This window comes from Heptranchias perlo, unplaced genomic scaffold, assembly GCF_035084215.1.
Source record: "Heptranchias perlo isolate sHepPer1 unplaced genomic scaffold, sHepPer1.hap1 HAP1_SCAFFOLD_401, whole genome shotgun sequence".
Lineage (NCBI taxonomy): Eukaryota > Metazoa > Chordata > Chondrichthyes > Hexanchiformes > Hexanchidae > Heptranchias > Heptranchias perlo.
The window spans coordinates 174,403-201,280 of record NW_027139413.1 but is presented as its reverse complement, the minus strand read 5'-3'; the positions used below and the strand labels follow the sequence as shown (position 1 = coordinate 201,280).

The 26,878-nt window shown below is 46.6% G+C and overlaps 3 non-coding genes across 3 annotated transcripts; all 3 read left to right on the top strand.

Annotated features, from left to right (window-relative positions):
• The first annotated feature begins 12,752 nt into the window (after nt 1-12,752).
• trnaf-gaa (transfer RNA phenylalanine (anticodon GAA)) lies at nt 12,753-12,825 on the top strand. The gene has a single exon. It is a non-coding gene; the product is annotated as a tRNA-Phe (tRNA).
• A 2,336-nt stretch (nt 12,826-15,161) lies between these two features.
• trnae-uuc (transfer RNA glutamic acid (anticodon UUC)) lies at nt 15,162-15,233 on the top strand. The gene has a single exon. It is a non-coding gene; the product is annotated as a tRNA-Glu (tRNA).
• Nucleotides 15,234-24,507: 9,274 nt separating this feature from the next.
• On the top strand, nt 24,508-24,579 carry trnak-uuu (transfer RNA lysine (anticodon UUU)). The gene has a single exon. It is a non-coding gene; the product is annotated as a tRNA-Lys (tRNA).
• Nucleotides 24,580-26,878: the final 2,299 nt, after the last annotated feature.

Genomic DNA, 26,878 nt, shown 5'->3' with positions numbered 1-26,878 from the left:
CATCCACTTCCCTCAAGACCCTAGGATGAAAGGCATCAGGTCCAGGGGATTTATCCGCCTTGAGTCCCATTAATTTACTGAGTACCAATTCCTTAGTGATTTTAATCGTATTTAGCTCCTCCCCGCCTTGAGCCCCCTGTTTGTCCAGTGTTGGGATATTCTTAGTGTCCTCTACCGTAAAGACTGAAACAAAATATTTGTTCAGCATTTTTGTCATCTCCATGTTTCCCACCATTAATTTCCCGGTCTCATCCTCAAAGGAGCCTTAGCCACCCTTTTTCTTTTTATATAACTATAGAAACTCTTGCTATCTGTTTTTATATTTTTTGCTAATTTATTTTCATAATCTATCTACCCTTTCTTAATCAATCCTTGAGTTACTTTTTGCTGTCTTTTGAAGACTTCCCAATCTTCTATCCTCCCACTAAGTTTGGCTACCTTTTATGTCCTTGTTTTTAGTCGGATACTGTCCTTAATTTATTTACTTAGCCACGGATGGCTGTCATTTCTTTTACACCCTTTTTTCCTCAGTGGAATATATATTTTTTGAAAGTTGTAAAATAACTCCTCAAATGAACACCACTGTTCATGTACCGTCTTACCCTTTAAACTATTTTCCCAGTCCACTTCAATCAATTCCGCTCTCATACCATCATAGTCTCCTTTATTCAAGCTCAGTACGCTTGTTTGAGAACCAACCTTCTCACCCTCTAATTGGATATGGAATGTAACCATGTTATGGTCACTCATTCCAAGGGGATCCTTAACTAGGACATTATTAATTAATCCTGACTCATTACACAGGACCAGGTCCAAGGTTGCTTGCCCTCTTTTCGGATCCGTTACATACTGCTCAAGAAATCCATCCCAGTGCACTCAATAAACTCTTCCTCAAGGCTGCCCTGCTCAATTTGATTTGTCCAGTTAATATGATAGTTAAAATCCCCCATAATTATAGCTGTTCCCTTATTACATGCCCCGACTATTTCCTGATTAATACTTCTTCCAGCAGAGTTGCAACTATTAGGAGGCCTATATACTACGCCCACGAGTGTTTTTTCCCCTTATTATTCCTTATCTCTACCCAAACGGTTTCATTATCCTGATCCTTTGTCCCAGTATCATTTCTCAGTATTACAGTGATTCCTTCCTTTATTAACAGATCCACCCCACCTCCCCTTCCTTCCTGCCTGTCCTTCCTGATTGTTAAATACCCTGGCATATTTAATTCCCCGTCGTTGTCACCCTGCAGCCATGTTTCTGTAATGGCCACAAGATCATACCCATACGTAGTTATTTGTGCCGTTAACTCGTCCATTTTGTTACGAATGCTCCGTGCATTCAGAGAAAGAACTTTCAAATATGTTTTTTGACACTTAGTTCCTGCTTTTTCCTTTTTTAACACTTTACCTTTTACTCCATACCTTCTGTCCCTTCCTGACACGCTTTCCTCTGTCTCCCTGCTCAGATTCCCAAACCCCTGCCACAGCTTTGATGCTGGATTAATCGCCTTACGCCTTCTACTTTTTATTTTATCTGTCGTGCCTAAAGTACACTTTCTTTCCGCTGCTCTACGCTTTTCCCTTTCACTGGTTCTTGAACAACTGTTTGTACTCTTTGTATTGTAGATTTCCTCTGGGTCTTCCCCTCTCTTGCTGCTCTCAACTTTATTCCCTTCTGACTCCCCGCTCAGGTTCCCATCCCCCTGCCACTCTAGTTTAAACCTTCCCCAACAGCACTAGCAAACACCCCCGCGAGGACATTGGTCCCGGTCCTGCTCGGGTGTAACCCGTCACGCTTGTACAAGGTCCCACCTTCCCCAGAACCGGTCCCAATGTCCCAGGAATCTAAATCCCTCCCTCCTACACCATCCCTGCAGCCACGCATTCATTCTGTCTATTCTCCTGTTCCTATACTCACTAGCACGTGGCACCGGTAGTAATCCTGAGATCACTACCTTTGAAGTCCTGCTTTTTAATTTATCTCCTAACTCCCTAAATTCACCTTGCAGGACCTCATCCCTTTTTTTTACCTATGTCGTTGGTACCAATATGGACCACGACTACTGGCTGTTCACCCTCCCCCTCCAGAATGCCCTGTATCGACTGGTCTCAAGGCACAAATGAACATTGGTGCGAATGGGACATGTGCCCAATAGAAACAGCGGTCGGAGCAGAACAAACTTAAAGGCGTGAGATCGTGAAAGTGCATGGTAGAGTCGGCAATGGAGCAGGAAAGTGTCCATGAAATGGAAGGAGGAAAGTAAAGGCGGCCTATTGACTGTGGAAGGAAGAAAAAGCTGGGAGAAGAGGTGGGTTTGAACTGTGGAATATCAAGTACAGGCATCTGAGAGTGCTGGGATTTGAAGGAATGGATAGGTTTTCGATACCAACAAAACATATTTTTTTCACGTATTAAGGATTGATATATTGTTGTATTATATTCGTAAGCGTGGGAGTGAACAAAAGAAGCAGCGTATACTATGCGGTGACTCGGATTCGAACCGAAGTTGTTGTGGGCGCAACGCAGAATACCAACCACGACACGATCACGGCACTACAGTTCAGTGATTAGCTTTCTGCCCCAACTATTTAAATAGCGCCTTTAACGTAGCAAACCGTCCCAAGGGGCTTCACAGGAGCGATTTTTGAACAGAATTTGACACCGAGCCACAGACGGAGATATTAGAAGCAAAATACTGCGGATGCTGGAAATTTGAAATAAAAACAGAAAACGCTGTAAATAATCAGCAAGTCAGGCAGCGTCTGTGGAGAGAGAAACAGAGTTAACGTTTCAGGTCGATGACCCTTCCTCAGAAATGGAAAAAGTTGAAGATTAAACAGTTTTTAAGCAAGTACAGAGTCAGGAAAAGGGATGGGGGAGGAAGGGGAGGGGAGGAAAGAACAAAAGGGAAGGTCTCTGATAGGGTGGAGGGCAGGAGTGATTAAATAATAAAAGGGATGATGGTGCAAGGCAACGAGGGTGGGACTGGGACAAGGAAAGAAAAAAAAGATGGGTCTCGAGGAGCTGTAAATGGCAACATTAGAACATTAACCAGCGCTTGATCTAAATGTGATCAGTGTTTATGATCTGAAGTTATTGAAATCAATGTTGAGTTCAGAAGGTTGTAAAGAGCCTGATCGAAAGATGAGGTGCTGTTTCTCGAGCTTATGTTGAGCTTCATTGGAACGGTGTAAGAGGCCGAGGACAGAGAGGTCAGAGTGGGAGTGGGACGGGGAATTAAAATGGCAAGAGACCGGAAGCTCAGGGTCCCACTTGTGGACTGAGCGGAGGTGATCAGCAAAGCTATTCCAAATAAATCGCTGTTTCACCTGGAAGGAATGTTTGGGACCCTGGAAGGTGGGAAGGGAGGAGGTGAAAGGGCAGGTGTTGTATCTCCTGCACTCGAATGGGAAGGTGCGGTGGGGAGGAGAGCGGGTGTTGGGGGTGATGGAAGAGTGGACCAGGGTTTCCTGGAGGGAGCGGTCCCTTCGGAATGCTGAAAGAGGCGGATTTGAACTGTGGAACATCAAGTACAGGCATCTGAGAGTGCTGGGATTTGAAGGAATGGATAGGTTTTCGACACCAACAAAACATATTTTTTTCACGTATTAAGGATTGAAATATTGTTGCATTATTTTCGCAAGCGCGGGAGAGAACAAAAGAAGCAGCGCACACTATGCCGTGACTCGGATTCGAACCGAGGTTGCTGCGGCCACAACGCAGTGCGCGAACCACCAAACGATCACGGCGCCACACGTCAGTGATTAGTTTTCTGCCCCAACTATTTAAATAGCGTCTTTAACGTCGCAAAACGTCCCAAGGGGCTTCACAGGAGCCATTTTTGAACAGAATTTGACACCGAGTCACAGAAGGAGATGTTTTTGGTGATGGTGGAAGTGGCGGAGGATGATACGTTGAATGTGGAGGCTGGTGGGGTGGAAGGTAAGGACAAAGGGACCTACCGTGGTTCTGGGAGGGAGTGGAATGGGTTCGGGCAGAAGTGCAGGAAATAGGACGCACACAGTCGAGGCCAAGTCAACTGCAGTGGAGGGGAAACCTCTTTTAGAGTCGGCAATGCCGCAGAAAAATGTTCATGAAATTCAAGGAGGATTGAATAGGCGGCCTATCGATAGTGGAAGGAAGAAAAAGCCCGGAGAACAGACCGGTTTGAACTGTGGAACATCAAGTACAGGCATGTGAGAGTGCTGGGATTTGAAGGAATGGATAGGTTTTCGCCAGCAACAAAAAACATTTCCTTCATGTGCTGAAGATTGATTTTGTGCTGCATTTTCTTCAGAGGACAAAAGAGGTAAACGAAACTGTATTGTCACTTATGTTCGAAACGAAGCTACTGCAACCACAACGCAGAGCATGGACCAGGATACGATCACGGCGACGCACATCAGCTGTGGCAGTCGTGCCCGAACAACAGCAATGTCGCGCACGGTGCTGGTTGGAAAAGAAGGATGTTTGGTGATTCGGTTAAAATAACGAACGCTTTAAATTTTGACAGCGGTGGGATTCAAACCCACGCCCCCACAGAGACTAAAGCCTTAATCCAACGCCTGAGATTGCTCGGCGACGAGCTGTGTTAAGAAACGAGCTGTGTTAAGAATCTGCCACTTGGTGATCGAAATGCGTCTTTCTTGCTTTTTGACCTTTGAGTCGAGGATTTTCCATTGAACGAATAAAATAAATGGACTTTCTGAGCAATGTTCATGCGACGAGGTGGCCGAGTGGTTGAGGTGATGGATTCCTAATCCATTGTGCTCTGCACGCATGGTTTTTATCCCATCCGCGCCATTATTGCATTTACCGTTTGATGTGTTGGTTCCTTCCTCATATTCAACCAGAAGTCCAGGGTCTCGGTCCAATCCGAAGCCACGGTGGATGAATTTTGCATTGCTCGCTGAACTCTGCTCAAATCAGCAAAGTCCTGAGGTGTTGCGAGTGTAAGATGTGAATAACGTGAAGTATCAATCAAAGTGCACAATGACGCCCCGGGAAAGCGAGTATCTCCCCACAGATACTGCGATTTATTTATTTATGCAACTGTCATTTGCGAAATGACCGAATGTGTTTATTTATTTATCTGTATGCGTAAGGAAAACCCCATTTTGATCATTTCCAGGAACCAGTCAAGTACATAAATTAGTTTGTCAAACTCAAAACAACCGCTGGGATTTCCTGATTGAAAATTTCAATGGAAATCAAGACCGTCACTAAGTATCGGAACAAATATTCTGAAAGTGACAATCACCTGTTTATTTTTTTCTTCTGTTCTATTTTTCTCTGTTGTTTTGTAAGAAGAAGCGAACCGAAGATATAAAATTAAAAGTTGGCGTCTCAAAAATGCTTCCTCCCCGTCGGGGAATTGAATCCCGGACGAAGGCGGGGCAACTCACCACGATAAGAGAGAAAGAAAGAACGGAAGAAAGACAGAGTCAGTTGTTTGTTGTGCAACAAAGAGATGGAAATGTGAAAGGTTTTTCAACAGTGGCCTGTGGAAAATTAAACAAACTGTCATCAAATAAATAGTTTAAAAAATGCACTGACACATGAAGGATGTCTAACGCCATCTGGGGTGAGTGCAGCATCATTGCAGCAGCTCCTCGTTAGTATAGTGGTGAGTGTCCCCGCCTGTCATGCGGGCGACCGGGGTTCAATTCCCCGACGGGGTGTTCAAAATTTTACCGCCTTTAAAAGCTTCACTTTCGTTTATCTGCACAAAATGCAGCGTGGAACTGACTCGGAGTTGACTCCCACTTGCCTCACTTTAATTTCGCTGATGTTCCAGCGGTTTTAAAATCTGCTCTCTGCGTCACTCTTCACCTTGATGTTAAACTGGATTCTGTGATGGTGGGGATCTCGTGAGGAGGCCGAGATGGATCATCCACTCGGCACTTCTGGCTGAAGATGGTTGTCTCTCTCCTTTCCTCTCTCTGCAGGTCGGCCTCTCTCTGTTTCAGGCTGGTGACTGAGACCCGGTCTGTTCACAGCGCGATTCTCCATTTTATCTCAGGATTGCTACCAGTGCCACGGGCTAGTCAGAGTGGGAATGACAGGATAGCTAGGATGGTGATGGTGCAAGAGGGAGGGATTCAAATTCCTTGGACATTGGAACCGGTTCTGGGGGAGGTGGGACCAGTACAAATTGGAGGGTCTGCATCTGGGCAGGACTGGAACCAATGTCCTAGGGGGAGTGTTTGCTAGTGCTGTTGGGGAGGGTTTAAACTGAAGTGGCAGGGGGATGGGAACCGATGCAGGAAGTCAGTGGGAAGTAAAGTGGTGACAGAAACAAAAGGGAGTAAGGGAGAGTGTACAAAACTTGACCGGACAGATGGTCTGAGAAAGCAGGTGAGGTGAGTAGACCTCTACCTAGTGGAGGCTGAACGCCAACTTTCCAATACCTCCTCCTACCTTCCCCTGGACCATGACCCCACCACCGAACATCAAGCCATAGTTTCCCAGACCGTTACTGACCTCATCTCCTCTGGAGATCTTCCCCCATGGCCTCCAACCTCACAGTCTCCCAACCCCGCACAGCCCACTTCAACCTCCTTCCCAAGATCTACAAACAGGACTGCCCTGGTAGATCCATCGTCTCAGCCTGTTCTCGTCCCACGGAACCAATTTCTTCCTATCTCGACTCTATTTTCTCTCCCCTCCTCCAGTCTATTCCGACCTACATCCATGACTCTTCCGACATCCTCCGCCACTTAAACAGTTTCCAGTTGCCCAGCCCTAACTGTCTCCTTTTATTCCGTGGACGTCCAGTCCGTCGAAACCTCCATCTCCCCCCAGGGCGTCCTGCGGGCTCTTTGCCTCTTCTTTGAACGAAGGCCCAACCAGTCCCCATCCACCACCACCCTCCTCTGCCTGGCTGAACTTGTTCTTACATTGAACAACTTCTCCTTTGACTCCACTCACTTCCTCCAAATAAAAAGGTGTTGTTATGGGAACCCTTATGGGCCCTAGCTATGCCTCCCTTTTTTGTGGGATACGTGGAACATTCTTTGTTCCAGTCCTACTCAGCTCCCCTCCCTCACATCTTTTTCTGGTACATTGATGACTGTATCGATGCCGTTTCCTGCTCCCGCCCTGAACTGGGAAATGTCATCAAGGTTGCTTCCAATTTCCACCCTTCCCTCGCCTTCACACGGTCCATCTCCGAATCTTCCCTTCCCTTCCTCGACCTCTCTATCTCCATTTCCGCGGATAGGCTGTCAACCAATATCTATTATAAGCCCACCGACCCTCACAGCTACCTTGATTACACTTCCTCCCACCCCGCTTCCTGTAAGGACTCTATTCCCTTCTCCCAGTTTCTCTGTCTCCATCACATCTGTTCTGACGATGCCACCTTCCACACCCGTGCTTCCGATAAGTCTTCCTTTCTCCTCAACCGATGATTCCCCTCCACTGTAGTTAACAGAGCCCTTGACCGTGTCCGTCCCATTTCCTCCACTTCTGCCCTGACCCCCTCCCTCCCAGAACCATGACAGGGTTCCTCTTGTCCTTCCTTTCCACCCCACCAGCCTCCACATTCCACGTACCATCCTCCCCCATTTCAACCACCTCCAGCGGAATGCCACCACCAAACACAACACCCCCTCCACTCCCCTTTCAACATTCTGAAGCGACTGCTCCCTCCTCGACACCCTGGTCCACTCTTCCATCACCCCCAACACCCGCTCCCCTCCCACCGCACCTTCCCATGCAACTCCTGCCCTTTCACCTGCTCCCTTCCCACCTCCCAGGGCCCCAAACATTCCTTCCAGGTGCAACAGTGATTTACTTGTACTTCATTCAATTTACTGTACTGTATTCGCTGCTCGCAATGCGGCCTCTACATTGGGGCGACCAAACGCAGATTGGGTGATCGCTTTGCTGAACACTTCCGCTCAGTCCACAAGCTTGACCCTGACCTGCCGGTCACTTGCCATTTTAATTCCCCGTCCCACTCCCACTCTGACCTCTCTGTCCTCGGCCTCTTACACTGTCCCAATGAAGCTCAACGGAAGCTCGAGAAACAGCACCTCATCTTTCGATTAGTCTCTTTACAACCTTCTGACGTCAACATTGATTTCAACAACTCGAGATCATAAACACTGCTCCCATTTTTTCGGAGATCAAGTGCTGGTTATGGTTCTAATGTTGCCATTTACAGCTCCTCTAGACCCATCTTTTGTTTCTTTACTTGTCCCATTACCACCCTCCTTGCCTTGCACCATCATCCCTTTTGATATTTAATCACTCCTGCCCTCCACCCTATCAGAGATCTTCCCTTTTGTTCTTTCCTCCCCTCCCCTTCCTCCCCCATCCCTTTTCCTGACTTTGTACTTGCTTAAAAACTGTTTAATCTTCAACTTTCTCCATTTCTGACGAAGGGTCATTGACTTGAAACGTTAACTCTGTTTCTCTCTCCACAGACGCTGCCTGACTTGCTGATTATTTACAGCATTTTCTGTTTTTATTTCAGATTTCCAGCATCAGCAGTATTTTGCTTCTAATATCTCCTTCTGCGGCTCAGTGTCAAATTTTGTTTAAAAAAGCTCCTGTGAAGCCCCTTGGGACGTTTTGCTCCGTTAAATGTGCGATATAAATGGACGTTGTATTTGTAGTAGTTGTTGTTGAAACTGATTAAAGTTTCTCTCTCACCCAGTGTCCATGTCAGTGTTTCTGTCAGTCTGCAGCAGAAAGTTATCGGTTGATCAATGGCTATTACAACAATTATTCATCTTTCACAGAATTTCATTAATTTCCTGTAATTAATGTAATCAGGTTCTTGTCGCTACAACCTCAAACTTTAGCTCGGTGAATTAATGGTTTAGTTTGTAACAAGTCGTGTTACCTGCGCAAAGCAGCCGCACAGGAGTTCCAAATCCACCCTCTCACCACCATAAGATCATAAGACCATAAGAGATAGGAGCAGGAGTCAGCCATTTGGCCCTTCGAGCCTACTCCGCCATTTAATGAGATCATGGCTGATCTGATTTTTACCTCAACTCCACTTTTCCGCCTTTTCCCCATATCCTTTGACTCCCTCGCCACTCGGCAATCACATTAACTGAACTTTACTCTGGCCCAGTGTCACCGCGCTGAAATCACGTCTTTCTCCGGCAGATGATTTTAACATCAGGGTTGCTGGTTTACGAGTGAAAAGTGATCCCGCTTCACTCTCGGGGCATTGGACAAATGTGTAGATGCCGTGTAGTCGGTGCTGGGACCACTGCTTTTCTTGATATATATTAATGACTTGGACTTGGGTGTACAGGGTACAATTTCAAAATTTGCAGATGACACAAAACCTGGAAGGGTAGTAACCAGTGAGGAGGATAGTGATAGACTTCAAGAGGATATAGACATGCTGGTGGCATGGGCGGACACGTGGCAGATGAAACTTAACACAGAAAAATGCGAAGTGATACATTTCGGTAGGAAGAACGAGGGGAGGCAAAATAAACTAGAGGGCACAACTCTAAAAGGGGTACAGGAACATAGAGATCTGGGGGTATATGTGCACAAATCGTTAAAGGTGACAAGGCAGGTTAAGAAAGCGGTAAAAAAGCATACGGGATCCTGGGCTTTATAAATAGAGGCATAGAGAAAAAATTATGGAAGTCATGATGAAACTTTGTAAAACACTGGTTTGGCCACAACTGGAGCATTGTGTCCAGTTCTGGGCACCGCACTTTAGGAAAGATCTGATGGCCTTTGAGAGGGTGCAGAAGAGATTTACAAGAATGATTCCAGGGATGAGGGACTTTCGTTACGTGGATAGACTGGAGAAGTTGGTGCTGTTCTCCTTGGAACAGAGACAGTTGCGAGGAGATTTGATCGAGGTATTCAAAATCATGAATTGTCGAGACAGAGCAGATGGAGAGAAACTGTTCACATTGGTGGAAGAGTCAAGCATCCGAGGGCATAGATTTAAGGTGATTGGCTAAAGAACCAAAGGTGAAATGAGGAAAAACTTTTTTACACAGCGAGTGATTAGGATCTGGAATGCACTGCCCGAGGGGGTGGTGGAGGCAGATTCAATCATGGCCTTCAAAAGGGAACTGGATAAGTACTTGAAAGGAAAGGAATTGCAGGGCTACCGGAATAGGGCGGGTGAGTGCGACCAGCTGGATTGCTCTTGCATGGAGCCGCCGGCGACTCGATGGGCCGAATGGCCTCCATCCGTGCTGTAGCCTTTCTATGATTCTAGGATTCCAGTGGGCCAAGTAAAGGATCAGGACAGATAATAGCGAGAACAATTCAAAAAGAAGCACAAGTTGATGAAACCAGCGCTGGTGAAATTGCTGGGTGGATATTTGAAGGATGGGCCGTGGGAGGGGCTGTGCCGCTATTTTGATAACAATTTGAGGCGCTGCTTATTGCTGTGGTTCGGGTGCTGTAATTACAACTGAGGTGTGGTGCCGTGATCGTATAGTGGTTTGTACACCGCGTTGTGGTTGCAGCAACCTCGGTTCGAATCTGAGTCACGGCATAACTTTTTATCCTCTGCCACACACACTAATAAAATGCAGCAATATATCAATCTTAAGTATACACAAGAAATATTTTTTGTTGGTGGCGAAAACCTATCCATTCCATCAAATCCCAGCACTCTCACATGCCTGTACTTGATGTTCCACAGTTCAAACCCGCCTCTTCTCCCAGCATTTTCTTCCTTCCACAGTCAGACAGACAAACACGACGAAAGCAGGGCTGGTCTCTGGAAAGACAGCCACCCGATTGCTCATGAAATTTACTTGGGGAATCTTGTGATCCAGGGGATGGTAACTGAAGAACTGGTTGTTGTTTTGATGCTTGTTGGCTCTTTTCTCTCAGCAGATGAGTTGCGTGAGTGACGGGCAGCGAATGGCGGTTGAAAGAAAAAAAAAGGAGCGACGACAGGCCATGAGCGGAAGGTCTTTCAAATTCTCATGGCGCAGGACGCTGTGTGCGGAAACGGCAGATTTTGAAGCGCGTGTGCAGGAAAGTAAAGTGCGATCTTGTGTGTGAGAAGAGCACAAGAAAGTTGTGCTTGAAGCTGCGCCCATGAGGCAAGTTGCAGGTTGTCCGGAAAACTGCTATAGTGAAAGCTCAAAAATAAACCGAGAAACTGCTGGCAACACTCAGCAGGTCAGGTAGTATCTGTGGGGAGATACTCAAGTATTTATCCAATTCTCCTTTTAAAGTTACGATTGAATCGAGCTCCACCATCCTTTAAGGCAGTGCGTTCCAGATCATAACAATTCGCTGTGTAAAAAAAATCTCCTTATTTCCCTTCTAGTTCTTTTGCTAATTATCTTAAATCTGCGTCCGTTGGTTGCCGACCCTCCCGCCAGTGGGTGAAGTTTCTCCTTATTGACTCGATCAAAACCCCTCTTAATTTTGAACACGTGGGTTACTTCTACCCTTAACCTTCTTTGCTCGAAGCAGAACAATCCCAGGTTCTCGAGTCTCTCCACACAACTAAACCCCATCCCTGGTATAATTCTGGGAAATCTCCTCTCCATCCTCTCCAAGACCTTGACCTCCTTAATAAATTATAGTGCCCAGAATTGGACACAATACTTCAGATGAGGCCTGAACAATGATTTATAAACGTTTAACATAACTTCCTTGCTTTTGTGCTCTATTTCTCTATTATTAAGCCAAGGAACCGGATGCTGTTTTAAAGGTTTCACCAACTTGTGCTGCCACATTCATAAATGTTGATGAAAATTACCAGGAACACATTGAGTCAGCTCACTCGGCACAGGCCCAGGACTGAGCCTCGGCTTTTCTTGCTCCATGGCTCAGTCGCAAACCTCGTGAGATCAGCTCACTCAGTGCAGGCTGGAGATTGAACATGTGCCCATCCTGCTCTGTGTGGGACTCAGGACCACACCAGTTGAGATCAGCTCACTGCACACAGGCCGGGATGGCGGAGAGAGACAGAGACACGTGTTGTGATCTGTAACTATTTATAAACACTTAAGTTTATTTCACTCCGTGTCCAATACCGTGCGATCTCCCCTGGTGTGTCAGCTTTCTGTGTTTATACAGAGTGTAATGTTTTGAATTGTCTCTTGGATCACACGGAGTGGTAGACGGGGGTCTGTGTGCGGAGGGTTCGGGGGGTGAGCTCTGATTCCCGTCCTGGATTGAAAGGAGAAAAGAATGAATGAGAGAGAGAAGCGATGTGGGAGAAGGGAAGATGGAAGAATTTGTCCATGAACCTGATAAAATGGCCCAAAAACAAGATAATATTAAGATATCATCAGGAGAACATCAATACAAGCTGCAAAACAAAAGTAAAATACTGCAGATGCTGGAAATCTGAAGTAAAAACAGAAAATGCTGGAAATACTCAGCAGGTCAGGCAGCATCTGTGGAGAGAGTTCTGATGAAAGGTCATCGACCTGAAAGGATGTTTCTCTCTCCACAGATGCTGCCTGACCTGCTGAGTATTTCCAGCATTTTCTGTTTTTATTATTAATATAACCTGAGCTGTGTCGAGCGTTTGTTGGTCGATTCACTGATAAAGCTGGGAATTGAGGGGAAGCTGGTTCATGGCGAACCCCAGCTCTGAATCCCCCCGGCAGAGAGTTCAAGGAATGTTTAATATAAATGAGATTCAACGACAGGATCAGAAAATCTCTCCTTGATGGTCGGTCTCATTCTCCCGAAGTGAGGAATGGGCGGGAGGGGCAATTCCACCCGGGGTTATATTTTATTCCAAGAGGCTGACACAAAGCTGTGTTTAATGTGGGGCCGAAATAGCTCAGTGGGGAGAGCGTTAGACTGAAGATCTAAAGGTCCCTGGTTCGATCCCGGGTTTCGGCAGTTTTTGGATTATTTTGTTTCTTCTTCTTTGGGCCGATTCTCGAACATTTATTTACACTGACATTTTTACCCGACACTGAACGGTTGGGGATGGAATAGAGAGACATCAAGGATGTCTGTATTTAGCTTTTATTTCTCTATTTCCTTCTGCCTTTCTCTCTGGTTTTTGTCTTTCTCGGTGCTCGATGAACATTTGATTTGATGCATTTGTCCTAAACTGATGCCTTTTCCACATCTCAGGGCGGTCAGACACGCTCTGTCTGTTTGTTACTGCTTGTGACCATTAACGGGAACAGGCCGCGAGTTAAACATTTATCAGCAAACCGCCAGAGAGATAACACAGCGGGAATAAAACACATTGCCTCACATTGTTAGACACCGAGTGACACAGATTGTAATGTGTGTCAGTGAACAGACCCGGAAAACAGAATCCGAGAAAGGAAAGAAATAGAGAGATAGAAAAGAGTCATAAAAAGAAAGAAAACCCTTTCTCCACCCCAACAACAACAACAACTTGCATTTATATCGCGCCTTTAACGGAGTAAAACGTCCCAAGGCGCTTCACAGGAGCGATTATCAAACAAAATGTGACACGGAGCCACATAAGGAGATATTGGGACAGGTGAGGTAGGTTTTAAGTGTCTTAAGGGAGGAGAGACAGTTGGAGAGGCGGGGAGGTTAAGGGAGGGAAATCCAGAGCTTTGGGCCCAGTCGGTTGAAGGCACGGCCGCCAATGGTGGAGCGATGAAAATCGTGGATGCGCAAGAGGCCTGAATTGGAGGAGCTCAGAGATCTCGGAGAGTTGTCGGGGTGGAGGAGGTTACAGAGATAGGGAGGGCGAGGTCATGGAGGGATTTGAACACGAGGATGATAATTTAAAATTTGAGATGTTGGTGGACTGGGAGACAATGTAGGTCAGCGAGCAGAGGGGTTCTCCTCCTGAACGGTGGTTTGAATATTTGGGGGCGGGGCTGTGATAAATATCTCGATTTAATATAATGATCCCACTTTTCAACTACCCCGAATTATTACAATGTTGACCTGGAACAATCTAGAAAATACCGCAAAACAAGACATAAAGATCAATGGTCACTTTAGCAAGGAGTTTAGAAGATCCTTCTTCGAAGGAGAAGGCTCAAGAAACGGACTGTGAACATTCAATGATGGCCTATTTATTTGTGTCCAGGGAGAGGGATGAGACACATGAAATGTTTCACACATTTCAAATCTCCGCGGTCAGACTGCCGATTGTTTATTGATCAGGAAGATGGCTGGTATTAATCTGAGACCCAGTGAAGAGGTGAGAACAGAGCAGCAGGGAATGATCCCAGAACAATAGGAGCCAGCAGCTCACCGTCTGGTCCCTGTGTCAGGGACAATACACAACACCTCAGCTCCAGACCAGGAACAGAGAGCTGCTGTTAACGTGGCCCAGCCCTCGCAAACTGCTGGAACTGTGGGATGGAAATCAGACTTTGGGTCTCGGAGGCTGCTTTCGGGGCTCAGTGGCTCATCGAAAGAATGATTTCTATTAAAGAGCAGGGCTCTGCTCCATCACAGACTGATACTGTACAGTACATGGCAGAGTAAAGCTCCCTCTACACTGTGCCATCAAACAGTCCGGGGGCAGGTGCATCAAGGGTTGGATCAAGATCAAATCTCCCTCTGCACAGTCACAGAGGATGTCATTTGTGACATTGACGGGGGCCGCTTCAGTACTGTGGCAGGAATGGAAACCTGATTGGAGGGATTCAAACATGGTGTTGTGGGAAAGATGGACACGCATTTGGGAGGCGACAACACTTTGGAGAGGAAAGGGAGGTGGGAGATGGGGTGGTAGTTTGCAAGGACACAGGGGTCAAGGGTGGGTCTTTTATGAAGGACGGTGATGATGAAAGGTTTGATGGGGAGGGGGACCGTACCTGAGGAGAGGAGACCATTAACAATGTCAGCTAACATGGGGCCAGGAAGGGAGGTTGTGTGGTCAGCAGTTTGGTGGGAATAGGGTTGAGGGAGCAGGAGGTGGGTCTCATGGTCAAGAGAGCTCAGAGAGGGCATGAGGGGAGATAGGAGAGAAACTTGGTGGGCTCGGGGAAGGGAGGGGAGCGGCAGAGGCACCTGAATGAATGGTCTCAATCTTAGTCACATCCCCCCATGAATGTCTTTCAATTTATCTTAAATCTTTCTCTTCTGGTTATTAACCCTTCCATCACTGGAAACAATTTCTCCTTACATACTCTGTCAATACCTTTCATAATTGTGAATACCTCATTTGAATCGTCTGTTAACTTTCCGGTTGTAGTCTCAGTGCCCTTCTTGCTAGTCTGTCTTTCAGTTCCCATATGGTCTAGCGGTGAGGATTCCTGGTTTTCACCCAGGCGGCCCGGGTTCGACTCCCGGTGTGGGAATAGCAAGTTTTTAGTCTCAGCCTCCCAATTTGCCTGCAGTCCGGACTGTGGCTGCTCCTTCTGAGTTCGCACCACAATCACACTGAGAAATGAGGCAAACCACAGCACTTGAAGGGACAGTGCACCAAAAACCCAGTCCCACAAGCTGAAGGGAAGCAAGCAACAATGTCCCGACAGGTCACTCAGCAAATCATGGCCAAGTGTTTGACTACAATCGTTTTATCATTTACTGTAAAACCCGAGTCTGAGTGAAACACGCACAGAACAATCTGGAAACACTCAGCGGGTCGGGCCCCATCTGCGGAGAGCACGGACCAATTAACTGAGAGTCTCATTGAGACGAGGAAAGAGACACGGCCCACTGTGAGAAACAAGGAACTTGCATTTGTATGGCACCTTGCACATCCTCAGGACATCCCAACGCACTTCACTAGGAGTTCAGTCACTATCGTTTCATAAGAGAACGTAGCAGCCAAGTTGTGCACAGCAAGATCCCACAAACAGTGATGATATATTGAGCAGACTTCCTGTTTGTTGGGTGCTGATGGTTGTGGAAAGAATATTGGCCAGGACACCGGGAGAACTCCCTGCTCTTCACAAATTACCATGGGACATTTAAAACCTCGGAGCAGAAAGAAGGGACCCCCATTAAACACCTCATTCAAAGGACAGCACCTCTCACGATGCAGCTCCCTCTCAGAACGACACAGTCAGTCTGGATCATGTGTCCCAGTCCTGGAACGGGAGCTGGAACCCACACCCTTCTAAACACCAGCCTGACTCCCTGGGGTTACTCTCACCCCCGGCTCGTCATGAAACAGACTGTGCCACTCCCAGAGTAACTGATGACCACAGCCTCAGCCCTGGGTCCCGGTCTGCATCATAACCGCAGCCTGTCACCGCTCATAGAAAGTGGCGTGGGATTCCTGAGTTGATTCTGTGATGTGCATTGGGGGAGTGGGACTACATGGATTGATCTTGCATAGAGCTGGTAAGGACTCGATGGGTCAAATGGCCTCCTTCCGTGCTGTAACCTTTCCATGATTCTTTGTTTCGATGTGGGTGGAGAGGGATACAAGGAAGTGATCAGAGATGGCCTTATCCATGATTGACACAATCGGGAGTAGAGAGGCCACGTGAGATGGCAAGGTCGAGGGGGTGGCCATGAATATGGGTCGGGGAGTTTCTATGCAGGGAGAGATTAAGGGAGGATAAAGTATCACACAATAGACTTGTTGGCAAAATTGAAGCCCATGGGATTAAATGGACAATGGCAGCGTGGATCCAAATTTGGCTAAGGGGCAGAAAACAGAAAGTAGTGGTGAACGGTTGTTTTTCATACTGGAGGCAAGTATGCAGTGGTGTCCCCCAGGGCTCGGTATTATGACCACTGCTCTTTTTGATATATATTCATGACTGGGACTTGGGAGTACAGGGTTAATTTCAAAGTTTGCAGATGACACGAAACTCGAAAATGTAATAAACAATGTGGAGGATAGTAACAGACTTCAGGAGGACATAGACAGACTGGTGAAATGGGCAGAAACATGGCAGATGAAATTTAATGCAGAGAATTGTGAAGTGATACATTATGGTAGGAAGAATGAGGAGAGACAATATAAACTAAATGGTGCAATTTAAAAGTGAGTGCAGGAATAGAGAGACCTGGGGGTGTAATTACACAAATCTTTGAAGGTGGCAGGAGAAGTTGAGAAGGCTGTTAAAAAAAGCAAATGGGGCCCTTGGCTTTATTAATTGAGGCACAGAATACAAAAGCAAGGAATTGATACTAAACCTTTATAAAACACTGGTTGGGCCTCAGCTGGAGCATTGTGTTCAATTCTGGACATCAAACATTGGGAAGGATGTCATGGCCTGAGAGAGGGTGTAAAGGAGATTTACTAGAATGGTGCCAGGGATGTGGGACTTCAGTTATGTGGAGAGACTGATTAAAGTTCACTCTGAACTGCCCCATCAAACACTCGCAGGACAGGTGCAGCACGGGTTATATGCAGAATGAAGCTCCCTCTACACTGTCAAATCAAACATTCCCAGGGCAGGTACAACATGGGTTAGATGCACAGTAATGCTTCCTTTACTCTGTGCAGTTTAGATCTTGCCTCAGATTTCAGATAAAAGGTTGCTTTGCTGCACAGTCTGCTGGTGTCTCTCTCTTTCTCTGTACTCAGTTACACCGCTCTCTACCTCCCTCTGCTGGTGTCTCACCTGACGAAGGAGAAAGTCTCCGAAAGCTTGTGATTTTCAAATAAAATTGTTGGACTATAACCTGGTGTAAGATTCTCTGCATTTCTCTGTACTCAGTGACACCGCTCTCCAGCTCCGTCTGCGGGTGTCTCTCTGTATCTCTGTACTCAGTTACACCGCTCTCTACCTCCCTCTGCTGGTGTCTCTCTGTACTCAGTTACACCGCTCTCTACCTCCCTCTGCTGGTGTCTCTCTGCATCTCTGTACTCAGTTACACTGCTCTCTACCTCCCTCTGCTGGTGTCTCTCTGTATCTCTCTACTTAGTTACACCGCTCTCTACCTCCCTCTGCTGGTGTCTCTCTGTATCTCTGTACTCAGTTACACCGCTCTCTACCTCCCTCTGCTGGTGCCTCTCTGTATCTCTGTGCTCAGTTACACCGCTCTCTACCTCCCTCTGCTGGTGTCTCTCTGTATCTCTGTGCTCAGTTACACCGCTCTCTACCTCCCTCTGCTGGTGTCTCTCTGTATCTCTGTACTCAGTTACACCGCTCTCTACCTCCCTCTGCTTGTGCCTCTCTGTATCACTGTACACAGTTACACCGCTCTCTACCTCCCTCTGCTGGTGTCTCTCTGTATCTCTGTACTCAGTTACACCGCTCTCTACCTCCCTCTGCTGGTGTCTCTCTGTATCTCTGGACTCAGTTACACCGCTCAGTCTGTCCCCACAGCTCCTTCCGGAGTTTAATGATTTTGGAATGAAGTCTTTTTCCTGTGTGACTTGTGAAGTTTTGATCAGTGAAATGTTTGTGAAAGAGAAGGATTGAGAGCTTTTAGTGTGGGACAGAAGTGATGTTGTTTAATGGAGAAGCCACACGATGCATTCCATTGAGCAGCGGTTTCCACATTTACCACACACGCTCAAGGTCCCCGGTTCGATCCCGTGCGGGAACATTATTTGGGAATTTACTCCAGGTGAATCTCCAGTGTGAGTTTCTTCTCCTGTGAAAAGGGGGCGATAGTTCCGTTTCCTGTTAAATTTGGCAACGGCTGCACCACATTCCTTCCAGGGAGAAGGGATGATGGAAGAAAGTGCCCATGAACCTGATTAAATGAGGCCAAACACAAGATAATATTCAGATGTCATCTGCAGAACATTAACATAACCTGAGCTCCGAGATCTGACCGGGTCCCATTCCCCCAGAGTGAGGAATGAGCGGGAGGGGAAATTCCACCCGGTTTATATTTTCGTCCAAGGTGATGTCACAAAATCCAATTTCCAGTGGAGCCGAAATAGTTGAGTTTGGAGAGCGTGAGATTGAAGATCTAAAGGTCTCTGGGTTTGATTCTGTGTTCGGTCATTTTTGTTGCTTTGTTCTCGTTCTTTGAGTCGATTCTCGCATTTATTTACACTGAAATTTTAACCGGCATAGAAAGGTTGGGGAAGAAATAGACAGGCATCAAGAATGGGAAATATTGATAGTGTCTTTATTGAGCTTTTATTTCTCTTTTCTCTTCTGCCTTTTTCTCTGGAATTTGTCTCTCTCAGTGCCGGGAGACCATTTGATTTGAGGCATTTGTCCTAAACTGATGTCTTTTCCACATCTCGGGGCGGTCAGACCCGCTCTGTCTGTTACTACTTGTGACCATTGACGGGAACAGGTCACGAGTTAAACGTTTATCAGCAAACCGACAGAGAGAGAACACAACGGGAATCAAACTCATTGGGCATAATTTTACCGGGGGCGGGGGGGGGGGAAGTCATGGGAGGTCGTCAGGGGTCATGGGTGGGTCAGTCATCGGAGCGAGGGCTCAGTCATCGGGGGTCGGTGGTCATCGCGGGGGTCGGAGATCATGGGGTTCGTAGCTCGTGCAGGGGTGTCGGAGATTTGGAGGGGGTCGGCCGATCGCCTGTGTGGGATCACGGCAGGTTGGCTTGTTGGGCCTGGGGGAAGCACTCCTGCTCCTCCGGGCCCACAAGCTGTGCTGTAAAGGCATTTACCTGCTGTTTCGGGCCTTCTCGCCTCCTCTCATGTGGTGTGAAGGAGAAGGCCCAGGAATCCCGGCCCCCAGGAGCTAAAAATAAAAAAGCTGTGAAAATGGAGGCCCGCAGCCTCCTTCAAAGCTTTCACTGACCGACCCGCCTCCGTTAAAACCAGGGTTGGGCGGGTTGGGGTCGGGTTTTAGTTATTTTTACTATTTTTACCTTCCCAACCCACCCATTCGTGGGGTTAAAATTTCGGCCCTTTACTCTGTTTCTTTCTCCACAGATGCTGCCTGATTTGCTGAAGGATATACTTGCCATGGAGGGAGTGTAACGAAGGTTCACCAGACTGATTCCTGGGATGGCGGGATTGTCCTATGAGGAGAGATTGGGTAGACTGGACCTGTATTCTCTAGAGTTTAGAAGAATGAGAGGTGATCTCATTGAAACATACAAAATTCTTACAGGGCTCGACAGGGTAGATGCAGGGAGGATGTTTCCCCTGGCTGGGGAGTCTAGAACCAGGGGTCACAGTCTCAGAATAAGGGGTCGGCCATTGAGACTGAGATGAGGAGAAATTTCTTCACTCAGAGGGTGGTGAATCTTTGGAATTCTCTACCCCAGAGGGCTGTGGAGGCTCAGTCATTGAGTACATTCAAAACTGAGATCAATAGATTTCTAGATATTAACGACATCAAGGGATATGGGGATAGTGCAGGAAAATGGTGTTGAGGTAGAAGATCAGCCATGATCTTGTTGAATGGCGGAGCAGGTTCGGGGGGCCGGATGGCCCACTCCTGCTCCTATTTCTCATGTTCTTGCTGAGTAATTCCAGCATTTTCTGGTTTTATTACAAAATAAAAAGAAAGATGTTTTTCTCCGCCCCAGGGGCAAAGGTATATCAAACATTGTAATAGCTGCTATTGAAAAAAATATTCCCGTGACATTTTGTGCGGATTTGTTTGTTTGTAAAGTCTGGATTTTAAAGGACACTAAAACCCGAAAAATAATAAAGTAAGAAGTTAATGGCCCGTACGGGGATAGAATCCGCGACCTTGGTATTATTAGCACCACACGCCAACCAACTGAACGAACCAGCCACAAATACATTACATAGCCATGGGTTCGAGCTCTGCGTTGGGCGGTCTGTGTTTTATTTCTCACTCTGGGTGACAGAGTTATTGCACAAACATTGAACAAACCACATCCCGGAAATGTTGTTACTTGTTTCTGTATAAAACTGGTGAGGATGTAAATCGAAAGTAACAGATAAAGAGCACTTTAATGTATCAAATGTAATTATTATTTTACAAACCCTCAACAGCCCGTCCCTAAAACACTGTTCGGACATAAAACCAGTCCCAGGACCCTGAGCAGCTGTGACCCCGACCTGATTCGCATTCGCAGCTTTCTGATGAGGAGTCTGATGCTCTCTGTTGCCGGTCTCTCTTTACTGAACGGGACCGATCCAGGTGCAGCTCACACACAGGCCCAGGAATCCCACTCCGGACAGATTCACTTCTTTAAACCTTGTTCAGATTCAGTGAATTGGGATTTAATTCAATCCTCATTTGCCCTCCGCTCTGTCAGTTCAGGACTTTATTTAAACCGATACTTGGAGCTCTGTTTTACAGGGTGTCGGCTGTTTAAATATTTCTCAGTCCCACTACTCCCATTAATAACACTTTTTGCTGCGAAATGCTGCTTGATACAAAGTGCCCAGGAATTAGGGAATTTCTCCCGGGGACCGGGGAACTGACTCGGATTCGCCTCAACCCTCAAATCCACAAAGTTTTTGTCACTGCTGCTGTACAGGATTAAAGGAAGGGACCGAACCAGAAGCGGTTTTAAATTATTACTGACAAATCAGGGTCAAAGGCAAAGGATACAGTTTGCTTATCTGCAGGGCTGAGTCCCTGCCCGCTTCACTGTCTGTCTGTCTGTCTCCCGGTTTATCCGTCTGATTGAGTCTCTGCTTTATTCTCTGGCTCTTTGTTTGCTGTCTGCAGGCCTCCCGACCCGACTGACTGACTAACTACCGGACCGTGTGTCGGAATGAATGACTGGGACTGAGTGTCTGCCTATTTATGGACCTGAATGGCCACATTTCTCAGTTCCTGCCTTCGCTCTGTGTCACGGGCCTGTCGCTGTCTCTCAGGATGACAACACACCCACACCCTTCACACACCGCCTTTGACGACTGAACGCAGGTTTGCTCAGTCTGTCCCCGCAGCTCCTTCGGGAGTTTAATGATTTGGAAATGAAGACTTTTTCCTGTGTGACTTGTGAAGTTTTGATCAGTGAAATGTTTGTGAAAGGGAAGGATTGAGAGCTTTTAGTGTGGGACAGAAGTGATGTTGTTTCATGGAGAAGTCACGCGATGAAATTAACATGAGCAGCGGTTTCCAGAGTGTGGCGGTTATCACATTCGTTTCGCACACGAAAGATCTCTGGTTCGACCCCAGGCGGGAATGTTATTTGAGAATTTGCTCTTGTGAAAAGTGGGAGATAATTGGCTTTTCCTGTTGAATTTAACAACGGCTGCACCACATTCCTGTTTTCATAAACACTGAACATTTTAACCAGACTCTTAAAAAACAGTCTTTAAAATGAGAACGGATAAAAGTTCATCACATGCAAAACACAATAACTTCCCCACGTGTCACTGGGTAACCATGTTAGTATTTCCGTCAGTCAGTCTGCAGAAAGTTATCGCTTCATTAATGGCGATTACAACAATTTTTCATCTTTCACAGTTTCATGTGTTCATTTAATAAAGTTCACAATTGTTTTGTGACAATTATTTCATTGACCGGGAATCGAACCCACACCGCGGCGGTGAGAGCCCTGAATCCAAACCACCAGATGCCGCGCAGTGGGTCGAGTCACGGATCGGCACAGTTGATACAAAGAACAAATTAAAAAGTAGAAACAGAAAATGTTGCGAACTCTCAGCAGGTCAGACAGCGTCTGTGGAGAGAGAAACAGAGGGAATGTTTCAGGTCGGTGACCTTTCATCAGAACTCGCTCCACAGATGCTGCCTGACCAGCTGAGTGTATCCAGCATTTTCTATTTATGTTTCAGATTTCCAGAATCCGCAGCACTTTGCTTTTGAAATTAGAAAGTAGCCCAAGTTTACGAAAGTTGCACCAGTGAAAATCCTGGGTGGAGATTTAGAGGATGCGACAGTGGGAAGGGCTGGACTGCGATTCGAACAGTCCTCCAAGCAAATTTCGGGGAAGTCATCGAAATTTAAAAGAGGACTTGGAACGGGAATAGAACGACAGGCTCACGTGACAGGGCATTGGTATTCGGAATGTCCAAAATGCAGTCCCCACTGCTCTGATGACCTGAATCAGACAAATAGTAATTCACAACACAGGACAAATCCATTTGATTTGAGTTTTGGAAACCCATTCACGACAGCAGCTGTCTCCCATCAGTTTACTTTTCCAAACTAAAGGGTGTGAAGCTTGCACGAGTGATGATCTGTGCTGTATTATTTCTGAGCAGCAGACTCACCTTGCCCCATCAATGCCTATTTGTTGGAAGGCGCAGTCCCCATTGGTCGAGGGGATCGGTTTCTCGAGCTGTGATTCACCATCCTCTATTTCAGGAATATTCCGGTTTGCTGAAAATGAGATGAGATGAAACGAGCAGGTCCAACGAGCCGGTCTGCAACACTACACGGCATCGACAAAGTTGTCTCTTGCACTTACAGTGAAGCGGAGGGCAGTTTTCACCCTTAAACCAGCAAGTTAGGTGGCGCAGTAAATAGTGCAGATGGGAGCAGGAAGTCGTGAAGGGACATTGATGATTAAATGAGAGGGTAAAACTGTGGCAGATGGAGTTCAATGTGGGGAAGTGTGATATAATCCACTTAGAACCTTAAAAAGATAAATCAGAGTATTTTCTAAATGACGAGAAAGTAGGAACTATGGAGGAGCAGAGAGGTTCAGGGGTCCATCTCCAGAAATCACTAAAAACTAGTGGACAGGTACAAAAAATAATTAATGGAATGTGAGCCTTCATCTCAAGGGGCTGGAATACAAAGGGTGGAAATTATGATACAGATGCATAAAGCCCTGGTTAAACCACATCTGGAGTACTGCGTTCAGTTCTGGACACCGTACCCCAGGAGGGACATATTGGCCTTGACTGGGTGTAGAACAGATTCACCAGAATGATATCAGGGCTAAAAGGGTTAAATTATGAGGACAGGTCTTCCAGACGAGACTTTTATTCCCTTGAGTTTTGGAGGTTAAGGGGTGATCTAATTGAGATGTTTAAGAAGATGGGGGGAGGGGAGTGTAAGAAGATGGTTTGTAGTGGAGAAGAGAAGCCAGGGGTTATCTTTACATTCCAGGATGATCCTGGAACAGTGAGCAGTTTTGTCAGAGAAGAGCAGGACCCGATAGTGCTTTATGTGGTCCAGCCAGATCTGGTGATGAATGGTTAACCAGTTGTCCACCATAAATATTCAAGTCTGCGTCCCTTGGGCTCACAGGAGTGGAAATGAGGGCAGTACCAGGGGGATCGACCAGGGTGAGAGAAGAGTAATGGTTTTAATGGGGAGAAGGGCATCAAAGATGGAGGTGAGGGTCTGATCGAGCAGATGGGTAGCTGCAGAAATGTCGTGGTGAATGGAGGGCCAAAGGCTGGACAGTTAGGAATTTGAAAGTGCTGTTGTAAGTGACCTGGGGGAGAGTTTTTTCCAGGGATGAACACAGAAGGAAGTGGGTTAGTCCCACTCCCCTGCTCTTTCCCCATATCTCTCCAAATATTTTCATGTCAACTATTCACTCAATTCCCTTTTGAAAGTTACGATTGAACCCACTTCCACCGCCCTTTCAGGCAGTGCGTTCCCGATCATAAAAACTCGCTGCGTAAAAAAATCTCTCCTCATTCCCCCGCCCGTGGTTTTTTTGCCCATTGATCTTAAATCTGTGTCCTCTGGTTATTAACCCTTCCATCACTGGAAACAGTTTCTCCTTATTTGCTGTATCAAAACCTGTCATAATCGTGAACCTCCATTAAACCTTCTGGGTGTCGTCTCAGTGCCCTTCCTGCTGATCATCCCTTCAGTTCTCATGTGGTCCAGCGGTGAGGATTCCTGGCTTTTACCCAGGCGGCCCGGGTTCGACTCCCGGTGTGGGCGCAATAGATTTTTAGTCCCAGCCTCGCAATTTGCCTGCAGTCCGGGCTGTGGCTGCTGCTTCCTCCCTCGCTTCTGTGTCAGACCCACAATCACACTGAGAAATGAGGCAGACCACAGCTCTTAAAGGGACAGTGCACTAAAAGCAACAATGTCCCGACAGGTCACACAGCAGCTCATGGCCAAGTGTTTGACTACAATCCTTTTATCATTTACTGTAAAACCCGAGGCTCAGTGAAACACTCACAGAATATTCTGGAAACACTCAGCGAGTCAGGCCGAATCTGTGGAGAGAACAGACCAATTAACTGAGAGTCTCAGTGAGACAAGGAACGAGACACGGCTCTTCACAAATTGTCACGGGATCTTTTATACCTCGGAGCAGAAAGAAGGGACCCCGATTAAACACCTCATTCAAAGGACAGCACCTCTCACGATGCAGCTCCCTCTCAGAACGACACAGTCAGTCTGGATCATGTGTCCCAGTCCTGGTACGGGAGCTGGAACCCACACCCTTCTGAACACCTGCCTGACTCCCAGGTGTTACTCTCACCCCCGGCTAGTCATGAACCAGACAGTGCCACTCCCAGAGTAACTGATGACCACAGCCTCAGCCCTGGGTCCCGGTCTGCACCATAACCGCAGCCTGTTACCGCTCATAGAAAGTGGCGTGGGATTCCTGAGTTGATTCTGTGATGTGCATTGGGGGAGTGGGACTTCATGGATTGCTCTTGCATAGAGCTGGTATGGACTCGATGGGCCGAATGGCCTCCTTCCGTGCTGTAACCTTTCTATGATTCTATGATTCCATGTGGGTGGAGAGGGATACAAGGAAGTGATCAGAGATGGCCTTATCCATGATTGACACGATCGGGAGTAGAGAGGCCACGTGAGATGGCAAGGTCGAGGGGGTGGCCATGAATATGGGTCGGGGAGTTTCTATGCAGGGAGAGATTAAGGGAGGATAAAGTATCACATAATAGACTTGTTGGCAAAATTGAAGCCCATGGGATTAAACGGACAATGGCAGATTGGATAGAAAATTGGCAAAGGAGCAGAAAGCAGAGAGTAGTGGTGAGCGGTTGTTTTTCAGACTGGAGGCAAGTATACAGTGGTGTCCCCCAGGGCTCGGTATTAGGACCACTGCTCTTTTTGATATATATTAATGACTGCGACTTGGGTGCACAGGGTATAATTTCAAAATTTGGAGATGACACGAAACTCAGAAATGTAATTAACAATGTTGAGGATAGTAACAGACTTCAGGAGGACATAGACAGACTGGTGAAATGGGCAGAAACATGGCAGATGAAATTTAATGCAGAGAATTGTGAAGTGATACATTTTGGTAGAAAGAATGAGGAGAGGCAATATAAACTAAATGGAACAATTTTAAATGGAGTGGAGGAATAGAGAGACCTGGAGGTGTAGTTACACAAATCTTTGAAGGTGGCAGGACAAGTTGAGAAGGCTGTTAAGAAAGCAAATGGGGCCCTTCCTTTATTAATGGAGGCATTGAATACAAAAGCAAAGAATTGATACTAAACCTTAATAAAACAGTGGTTAGGCCTCAGCTGGAGTATTGTGTTCAATTCTGGGCACGAAACTTTAGAAAGGATGTCAAGGCCTTAGAGAGGGTGCAGAAGAGAATTACTAAAATTGTATCAGAAATGAGGGACTTCAGTTATGTGGAGAAACTGGAGAAACTGGGGCTGTTCTCCTTGGAGCAGAGAACGTAAAGGGGAGATTTGATAGAGGTGTTTAAAATCATGAAGTGTTTTGATGGAGCAAGGGAGAAACTTTCCAGTTGCAGAAGGGCAGTTACAACACGGGTTAGATAGAGAGCAAAACTTCCTCTACATTGATATCAAACACTTCCAGGGAAGGGACAGCACGGGTTATCTGCAGAATGAAGCTCCCTCTACACTGTCAAATGAAACACTCACAGGGCAGGTAAAACAGTAATGCTTCCTGTACTCTGTGCAGTTTATCGTAGCCATGATGTGGAGATGCCGGTGATGGACTGGGGTGGACAAATGTAAGGAATCTTACAACACCAGGTTATAGTCCAACAGTTTTATTTGAAAATCACAAGCTTTCGGAGCTTACCTCCTTCGTCAGGTGAGTGAAGGGTTCTAAAAACACTAAGAAACCTTCACTCACCTGACGAAGGAGGTAATCTCCGAAAGCTTGTGATTTTCAAATTAAAATGTTGGACTATAACCTGGTGTTGTAAGATTCCTTACATCTGTGCAGTTTAGATCTCGCCTCAGACTTCAGATAAAAGGTTTGTTTCCTGGAC